Raw genomic sequence first — 10,892 nt, forward strand, 5'->3', positions numbered from 1 at the left:
ATAAACGCGAGAATAACGCCAAAATGCACCGTGTAACCAGCCAACTCGTGCGAATGCATAAGCATAAAACAGAACCTGTTTTAATTTGATTCATGCATTTGTACGTGTTTCGTTCGGGCCATAAAAATCGTTAATGCAACCAGACATTAACTTCGTAGTAATTTATCGCGTAAATATACCCTAAGGGAGTTCTCAAAAGCGCAAATAATCATAGGTTTATTTTATTTCCTGAGAATACTGAAAGGTGGCATCAAAATGAAAGATGAGGTCAACTTTTAAGGTTAATAATATCATGAAACTCAATAATATTGTCCATTGCCCTGCCTAATGAAACATTTATTTCTCTTATTAAAGACTTTATCCTGTAGATAACACATGCAAAAAATTAAATTGAATAGCGGTAGTGACTAATTGTGACTTGGTCGTACGGAATTTTTTTGCGTACGGGAATATTGCGTGATTGAGGTGAGGTTAAAGGTCCTATAAACAGTTTTTAACCTTTTCAAACTGAATACTCTAATTAAGAACTGTAAAATTTATCAGAAAAAAACTGTTTTTGTAGTAGATAACCACAATTTCTGTCGTAGAAACACGAAAAAAAAACCTATGCGTCGCCCCTTTAAGTCACCATTTTTCGCTAAAACACGCCCTAAAGTTTCAAACGCGATTCGGGAGAAAAATACTTTGCGATTAATGTGATTATTTATGTGATTTGCTACCTAATGAAAATACTATATAACACTAACCGCATTCGCGACTTTCAAAAAATTGTTGCCATTGTTGTCTGGCCCATCCTAGTGTGAGGGCTATCTCAAATATATGTACAGTTCTGTTTGTATATAAAATCTTGACACAAATTTTGCACACCTAGTTGATATTTTCCTGAGCAACAGGGATAGTAATATGTAAGTATGTAGCTAAATCTTTATCTCATCTTATTTAATATTTTCAATTTTTTCCCAGTTTTATTTTAAAATTTTCATTAAATTTGCACCATATAGGCCGGTCCAGGGCTATATCACGCCTGTTTGAGTGCGACGGAAGTCTTTACGCCAAATTCAATCCAGGCATCCTTTGATAAGCATCCTAAGTATCTTCCCATTGTCCACCAAGTTTTTATATAATAATAAGCTGGTGCAAAATCGCATTTCTAGGCATTGCAATTACGGAAATATTTTTCATGACTTGTCAACCACCTTGTTTTTCCGCTCAATGCACCTCAAGGAAATTTCCTATGGGAGAAATATTGGCCATGCTGGATGACGTTAATGTAATTAATCAATGTACACAATCCATGATGCATGCTGATTAGAGGTTTGTGAAAACCATCGCTCACCTTATGTCAGGTCAAAGGCTTCCGCAACCTGTGTCGGGCTCCATGTCGTGCCTCTATGGCTCATAGGATGAGATTGAGTCTTAAAATACCCGACTCATATCCAGACATATAGGGTTGTGTAACCCAATTACTTGTCATTTTTGTCGTTTATAGCCTCAGCCTTGGTGATGACAAAAGGTATCAAAATCTCATGACAATGAGTTGTGATAGATTGAAAAGGCAAACCTCAAACATCATTGTTTTCACTGTGGTTAAACTGGTAAATACTAGAACACAGCCCTTGTCCTCATTCAATGCTCCGATTGGTGTTAGACTCAAAATTGGGATCGGAGAAAATACAATAAAACCGCAGTTGTTTTTCAGCTATCGGTCTCACTACCACTAATTACTAACACCGTACGTCTCTAATTAATTTAATAACTAACTCAATAATTTGATCCAGAGGTTGGTGAGTATACCTACATGAGGGTTGGGCTCAAATAAGAATAGGGCATAGGTAATGAATTAATTCACTCACATTCGGGGTGGAGGGACCAATTCCTTTCCCTGGGTCATCTCCCTCTCCGAGAATTTTTTTAGGTAGTCTACACATTTTTTACCCTACTAGGTAAAAATGTCGGTCAAAATCGATTTTTCTAGCAATTCATTTCTAATCGAGAAATATCTTTCTTGTAATAACATACAGTGAGTACAAAAACATGTTTTACTTTAAATTCTAAAAAAAAACACTCGAAATACACATTTGAACAGTAGGAAAAATCTCAAAAAAATCTGCTCAGAATGCATGCTTGAATTTTTAGCAGTAAAAATTTACAAAAGCACGCACATAAAAGTTTTGGGATCACCAGTGGCGTAGCGAGGGGGGAGGGGTTCGAGGATCAGGACCCCTATAAAAACACATTTACTTTGCTTCGTGGAAGAAAACAAAATATTTGAAAAAGCATGAATTTGCAGAGGATTTATTTGAAAAATGAATTTTTTTCGATAGTGAAAAGTGTAAAAATTAGTTTAAAAACATCTACTTGGCACCCCGTTTTTTTATTTTCCCTCCTGGTTTTGGACCCCCCTCCGTACGAAATTCCTCGCTACGCCACTGTGATCACCACTTGGAACCATTCTGCTTCACTAAAAGTTTTAATAAAAATCAACTGATGGAGATGCATTCTTGAAGATAGAGGGCGTGCCTTAAATATCAACCGGCCTCAGAGAATAGTCTATCAGATTGGACGGATGACGTTATTATAAGCCGGTAGTGACGCTGCTGAGCTCAAATGAAATGCTCAAGATCGGAGTTGGAAAATCGAATTTGAATTGAAACTCGATGATCATGGCTCGATCTAGATCTCCTCGATCTTTTGCTCAGATTACGATTGTCCGAGCGATTGTACTAACGATAGTTGGCCGAATGCTGAGTGAATGCATGTCCTGACAATAGTTCACATAGTTCCGAACATTTTACGATGATCTCCCTTCTCTCAATTTTTTTCATGAATTTGTCCAAGCAAGAGAGAATATGGGCGGAAGAAAAATTATTCGTTGAATACACGTTGAACACAGTAATATCTTGACCCTGCATACCTTAAAAGCCTTGCTAACCGTCAATTTCTCATTCACTTTAGATGTTAGCACTAGAGGGCAGCACAGGTTTTAACCGTCGTTGTTTGAATGCACGACAATTCCAACGATTGCTGGAACAATCGTAATCTGAACGAGGCAGTGGCGCAGCGGGGGAGGGGGGGCGGGGGGGGGGGGATAAACTCCGAGAAATTTTAAGCTTAAGGATAAGCTCAGAGAAATTTTAAATTTGATCCATTTTACTCAATTGGATTGTTATTACTAATAGGATAGTGTAAGGATCAATAAAATATACCTCAGAAAGCCCTAAAACTTACCATTTTGAACCATTTATCTTACAATTCCGCAATTTATTAATCCCGCACCTACCGTTTACCCTGGTGGGTATTCCATACCCCCACACACCCCGGTATTAGTTGCACCTAAACCCCTCCCCCCCCAGCCTTAATTCCTAGCTTGTTCCTTGGAACGAAGCATTTGACTATTAAAACTCAATTTTCGATTTAAATCGTAATCGAGTTTTCCATCACTGTCCCCGAAGCCTTCACCCAAAATTTGAACCAGGGGCCCTGCGGTCAAAGCTAAGTGCTTTAACCACTAAGCTGCAACGCTTCCTGCTACTTGTAATTTAATAGTTGTAATCAGGGGTGGTCTGGCCAGGTCGGCTGGATGGCGATCGCCGAGGGCCCCGAGTTTATGTGGCCCGCAAAGCGGTCGAGTCTATCGTGAAGCGTACATGTAAGCCATAATTAAAAAAAAGACTCGGATTACTTGAACAGAAGTTTTTTTTTGCTATTACAATTTTCTACGTTTTCATTATTTGTTTTTTATTCACAACGCACTCAGTAAAAATTATAATATAAAAATTGAATGAAATATATGAGTCTGGAGATAAAAGAGAACCTGGTGCTCTTTAAAAAGGGCTATTCGAAAAGATTATTTTAGAGATATTTTACATTTCGGTGCAGTTTCAAGGAAAAAATCACTAAATTGATAATAGAACCGTAATGCATTATTCAATATTATAAGCTGTGAAATTCTCAGTTTTCACATTATGTTTTCTTATGAAATTTCTAGTTTTCATTAACTTTTATCTGGTTTTTAAGAGCTGGAATAGCGTCAAAATCTATTTCCGTACATGCAATTTCCGCCTAAAATTTTCCGAAGGAGGACCCCCGCATCTCCCGGTAAGGAGGGCCTAATCATGATCCTTAGCCGAGGGCTCCCAATCAGCTCAGACACCCATGTTCGGAATCCCCTTATTCTGTAGGGACAATACGACAATAGGTAACGTATCAGTAGAAAAATCTAGGTGTGATCAATGGCGGATTTTTGGTAGTAAGGGTTATGAGAGCAATGCTGTCGAACTTGGGTGGGTGTTAGAAGTGAATACTGACACTATACAATCCGGGGGTGGATCTAGGATTTTTCTGGGGGGGGGGGGCATAAGGGTCTGACAGGTCTTCACATATTTGAGATTAAAAACAAAATACAAAAATTACTGAAGAAAATATTCTCTCTATATTGATATAAAAGTTATTAATATTAAATCTAATGATTGAGGCTGAATAATATACAAATCAAAACGAACGCAATGATAACCGTATTAATAATCTTGTATATTTGTTAATCGACTGGGGGGAGCACGTGCCCCCGTACCCTAACCTAAATCCGCCTATGATACTATCCGCTGCATAATTCTATCACTCGAGTTTGTAGAGCATATATCTCAAAGACCCTCACTCGATTTTTAAACTATTAACACTATATTAAAGCTCTTTAATAAAAATAATTTAATTAAGATTTAATCTGTAAAATTTGGCATGCAAACCAATGTGGTGTTTATAATGAGTTTATTATGCGTTAAGAAACAATTTCAGCGCATTTTTCCGATTGCCACACAGATACGTTGCAATCAGTTGCGGATCCAGAGAGGAGTTTGGGGGTCTATACCCCCACTGGGGTATCCAATTTGTACTAGATAAAATGGTAATTTTGTTCAGTATTCCAATATATACAACAGGGAAGGAGAGCCTCGAAAACCAAAATGTTCACGGATAACACTTCGTTCAACGCGGCACCGATCCGATTGTTACTACTTAATTCCTTGGAAAATTAGTAATGAGACAACCTTGAAGTGTTGTTACACGCCTCGAAATTCTCAAAATATTCTATCCTCGCGAGTATATATAGTATCCTCGCGAACTACTGGGAGATTACCCCCCGGATCCCTCACCTAGCCCCTCCCCCTTGTTCCTATCCTGGATCCGACACAGATTGCAATTGCAGCTTTGTAGCGACGAAACGGATTGAATTATCAAATTTTACCTCATACCCGTTGTTGCTTATGACTTTCCGTATCATTTACATGAAGTTTCATGATATTTCGCTCCTCATTGTTTAATTCATTGGTGAAAACGTTCAAATTCGTTATTTTCTGATCCACGCACCCAATGAAATAACCCTTTGAACCACCCATGCTCAAGTGGACCACTTTGCAGCAGTGACTGATACAGAAAAAACTTGAAGGGGGGCGCTAAAGATATCTTGATTTACCTTTACTTTTATATTAATAAAAAATTGTCAAGTCACATGCAGAGTTTAAGAAAATTTTAATTAAATTTATTACTCACACATACAAGACAATGCCATATTATGATATAAAAAAGTTATAATTGTGGTTCTGCATTGTTGGGCAGTACGGGCGGGCCCGCAAGGAGGGGGTGCGCGCCCCCTGCACCCCCCATCTGTATCCGCCACTGTTTGCAGTAGTGGCGGATACAGAAAAAACTCAAAGGGGGCGCAAAAGGGGGCTCCTGAGCTACCTTTATTTTCGTATTATAAAAAAATAACTAAGCCTCATGCAAAGTTGAAGAAAGTATTATTTAAACTGTTAGTACACATGTACAAGACAATGTCATCTTATGATATAAAAAATTACGGTTCTGCAATGTTCGGCAATGCGGGCAACCCTGCAAAGGGGCGAGCGCCCCCACCATATTGTAGTGGTCGGTCCCATTACACAGTCATGCTCCCTGGGTTAAAAAATTAACCTTTTCCTATTCCTACTTTTCCTTAACCCCCAACCTCGCACTTCCTCCCCTCCCCTCTGTCACGGCTCGCAGAGGTAGATGAGTGAATGTGTGCGTGTGGGAGTGTTAAAGTGTCATGTCGCTGAAAGCAGGGGCGCAGCAAGGAATCACGGCTCGGGGGGGTTAAGGTGCAACTAATACCTGGGTGTGTGGGGGTATGGAATACCCACCAGGATAATTGGTAGGTGCGAGATTAATAAATTGCGGAATTTTGAGATAAACGGTTCAAAATGGTGAGTTTTACGGCTTTCGGATGGATATTTTATTAATCCTTACACTATATATTAGTAATATCAATCAAATAAAGTAAAATGGATTAAAATCAAAAATTTCTCTGAGCTCTGGGGGGGTTTTATCCCCCAAACCCCCCCCCCTCGCTGTGCCACTGGTTGAAAGTGGTGAAAGAATCTGATGTTAGCAAAGTGGTATCCTTTAGATTTTAAACAAACTTCCCCCTTAGTGCCCCTTCCTCCTCAAAGTCCCCCCTATCGTCAGCAAAGGGTATAAAGGCCATGACGTAATGACAAAAAAAGATGTAAACCGTGGGTGAAGGCTCTGCCCGGCGAACCAGCGACAACCAATTTGTGTGGAGGAGACGAGGGGAAAGTAGAAGTGAACAGGAGAGCTGCTGGCAGCGAGTTTATTCATACGCAGACGATTTGGCATACCGGTACCTACCTGAAGAAGAACCATACGTCCCCCCGTTTCTACAGAATCAATCGTCTGGCGGAGTATCCGGAGCACCGCAAACCCAACGCCACTCCCATCCCGAGATAGGAGGAGCAGAGCATCACCAGATTTTGGTGCAAAGCTATCTCCGGGCTGTCTTATGAGCGGACACGTACGGTTGTCATCGCCCGACAGGAATTATCCCTTAAACCCCCCCCAAAAAAAGAATGCTTCAGCTGCAGTGCTAACTTCTTATCGAAACCGTCCCCTGCCCCTTGAAAGTGCAAATTGAATTATTACTGTCGTCATTCAGGACCACTGTGCTAAACAAACAGGAAGGACTAGTCAATACCCCCCTGGATTCATTATGGGGACTGGGTACCACGCTAGAAAGTGCCTTTGCAGGACGCTACCATTAAGGTCTCTAGGAGGCCATATATGCATGTAACAAGGAACTGTTTCCACTAAAAAGCATGGAATATATGTAGCCTTGGTTTGTATGTCTTTACAGTTGTGCACATGAAACCAGTTGGGGGAAAAAATTGCAAACTTCCCAAAAAAATAGCCCTTTTCTCAAGAGAATTACTCCGCTCAAAATAGAGTCTCAGAACCAATCAAACATTTGAGTCAAGGGTGCGTCTTTCATAATTTCAAATATATATACCGGTGGAGCGTGCATGCAACCATATTTGAATATTTGAAATAGTTGTTTTTTTTATCGTCAGCAGTGTTCATTTCTTTTTTCGTTATATCATCTCTTATGCGTTTGTTATTGTTAATTTTATCATTTATCTATCCATCTAGCCCATCTATCCATCCCGCATTTATTTAGTAAGAGGGTTCATATTTCATGTAGTATTTGTGCCAAGTTTTCCAATAATAATCTGTGGTTGAATGGATGAAATAGTGTGACAGTGTCATTCGCCTAACGAGTTGAGGAGACGAGGCTCCCAATCAACCCTGGTCATACCTTTCCCCAACGTCCAAGTGCACTTCTCCAGTGGTAAAGCCCGGGAGCATGAAGGATAGGAGTCACTCGAGGACCCCGCCACTTGCTCTATCATATCTTCTCCTGATGAGATTCTTTTTTCTTGTTATTGTGTGTTTGTCCTGTAGTCTAGTGTGAGAGGAGTTAGTGGGAATTCATCTTATTTTTGTTGCACACGTTTCTGTCCACCCAAATACAATCCGGGCAGTGACGTAGCCAGGAATTCCATTCATAGGGGGTCCAAAACCAGAGGGGGAAATTTTTGGAAAACAGGGTACAATGTAGAGGGTTTTAAACTAATTTTGACACTTTTCATAATCGAAAAAAAACTTCATTTGTTAAAGAAATATTTCATAAATTCATGATTTTTCAATACATATTTTGTTTTCTTTTATGAAGGAAAATAATTGTTTTTTTTAGTATTATATGTATCCACCACTGCTTTGCGGATATGTAGCCGTGGCTTTGTGGGCTTCAGCCCATCCTGAATTTAAACCTTTTGGCTACCCCCTCAATACACCCACCTTAAGGAGCATTCTAATTCTTTCTCCATGAATACCAACACTCAAAGCCACCTCTTTGATTTTATTGATAGCTTTCTCAATGTAAACATTAAGCATTGCACATTAAACAGTGCACAACTTTGTCTCATTCTTTTTCCTTCTTGCTTCTATAAAGTTGGATCCACGTTCTCTCACAGTCACTTGCTTTTGTAAAAACTATGCACAATTTTATGATGATTGTAGAGCACTTCGATTTCTTTCAGAATTCTAAGCATTGAATTCCATTTCTCATTATCAAAAGTCTTCTACAAGTGGCAAATGCAATGAAAGTTACTTTGTATTTCTCCATTCACCTCTCTATGACTAGTGTAGGAGCCAAAATTGCTGCTCTTGTGCCCTTGCTTTTTCTAAATCCGAATTGGTTCTCATCCAGGAACTCTCGTTCTTCCTTCTATTCTCCTGTAGATGATTCTCATCAGAATCTTTGATGCATGTGTCATCAGGATTATGGTTCTAAAATCCTCACACTTCTCTGCTCTCTTCTTTTTGGGAATATGAGTACATAATTATGTTCTTCTTGAAGTAGCTACGTAAATCTCCTGTTAAGGAAATATCACAGATGGTTTTTTACAGTGGAGTTAAAGTCTTTCCTTGGACAATTTTGATAAGCTCTGCTGGAATATCAACTCTTCCTGGAGCCTTATTCTTTTGCAGGTCTCTTATTGCAGTGTCAAATTCCAATTTTAAGATGCTTTGATATCATTCTTTTCTACCTCACTTTCATCGTCAATAATTTTAGCACTGAGTTCACTTCCACTGAAGAACTAACTCTTCCAGGTATTATTTCCATTTCTTCTCTTTGTCTTCATTTTCAATCAATACACTTCCATCCTTGTCCCTTATGGCATTGCATCTTGCACTTTGTTCTTTGAAATGGTTCCTTAATGATTCTATGGCCCTTCCACTTTCCATTGTACCAACAAAGTTATTTTGCACATCCTCCTAAAGCTTTCCTCGCTTTGCGACCAATCTGGTTCCTTATTCTCTAGTAGCAGTCTCTTGTGGCTCCGTATTCTCTTGTCCTGTCCTTCCTCAGTTTTCACATTCTTAAACTTTCTCCATTATTCAGTGAAGTCTTGGACCTAATCTGTGATCCATGGTATTTTCTTAACAAATTTTTTCTCCCGAGAACATCTCCAGTGACCTTCTTAAGCCCACTTGTGATATTTTTCCAGCTATTCTCCACTGATTTTTCCAAACACCAAACTCGTCTCACTACGTGTCATTGGTATTATTGGCATCCTCTCCGGGTACCAAATATGTAAAAGTGGTTGTCGATGAGTCCCTTTACCACACACATTTGTCTTGTTTTTCACTCATTAGTCACCCAGCGGGAACAACTGGGAAAACAAAGCACTCCACCATGCATTTCATATGCACCACCCCTGTCTGTCTCCTGTAAATCTCGACACCTGGCCTTAGACAAGCTTGACCCAGCCAGGAGGGAGTTCGAGTTGATGACGCGAATCAGAAACGGATATAGAAATACTTAAAGGGGGGGCCACAAAAGATATTTGAGCTAACTAAATATGCTTTTATCTTAATGAATATAATCAAGTTATGCACATGCAAAGTTTAACATAGATTTATTTAAACTGATTATATGCATGTACAAGACAATGCTATCTTATGATGTAAAAAAAGCTACAATTGTAGTTTTGCAATCTTCAGGTATGTGGGCAACTGCACAAGGGGGGGTGCACAGCCCCTGAATTCCCCATATATATCCGCCACTGGTGCGAAGGAGCACTGCCTGCTGTTCGGACAGCAGCTGCTCATTGGCCCTCCACCTCGTCTCCAAGGTAATGAATGGCACCCCAGCAGTGACTACCGTGCTTTGAATTCGTGCACAATACACACACAAAGGATTTTTCCTCTTCTCCCATGGTGCCTAGTTTCTTTCCCACAGTTGAGTCACTTATGAATTATGATTAAATACCAGTGAACCGTCAAGACATCTTCAAAACCCCCATCTCGGCGCATTTTGGGCTGTTTGAATTTCCCTTCATGTCTTATGGGCTCAGCATTGCAGCGCAGACATTCCAAAGATGTATTTAAGAGGTGCTCAGAGGCCTCAAATATACTTACACTTACCTTGTAATAATAAGGCACTATGTACTTTCCACACTTATGTTAATACTCGGCTACTGGTTTCATCGCATTTTTCAAAATTCTCAAGCGCAACTGCCATCTCCAAACAAGCCACAGTTCTTTTTATATACTGCAAGGGGGTGGAGGGGAAGTAGGTACTATGTATAAGGAGGTAGGGTGAAAATTGATGGTTTGAGTGGTGAAGGTCGCGTACCTATTAGGTTGCGGGTTTGGAACTGGGAGATATTGATTGAGGGGAGAGGTCAACACTGAGGAGGGGTGACAAGTGGGTTGGTAAAATGTCGTGAAGCAATTTCTCACCACATACTTTTGAGTATGACACAATTTCAAAATTTTCTAGGAAGTCCAGATTTTTTTCTTTGTCACAAGTACTTAAAATACATGGATCAAAATTTACCTCATGTAAAATTTCACATTAACGTTTAGCAAACACAAAGTACAAAGTGCCTTTAATATTACTGCCCATAACTTCCACAAAGTAAATTCAACCACCATCAACTTCATTGGATACACTTACCTTGACAATGTTTTGGTTGCCTTTAAAGATGAGGATGAGC

Source organism: Ischnura elegans, chromosome 3, assembly GCF_921293095.1.
Source record: "Ischnura elegans chromosome 3, ioIscEleg1.1, whole genome shotgun sequence".
Lineage (NCBI taxonomy): Eukaryota > Metazoa > Arthropoda > Insecta > Odonata > Coenagrionidae > Ischnura > Ischnura elegans.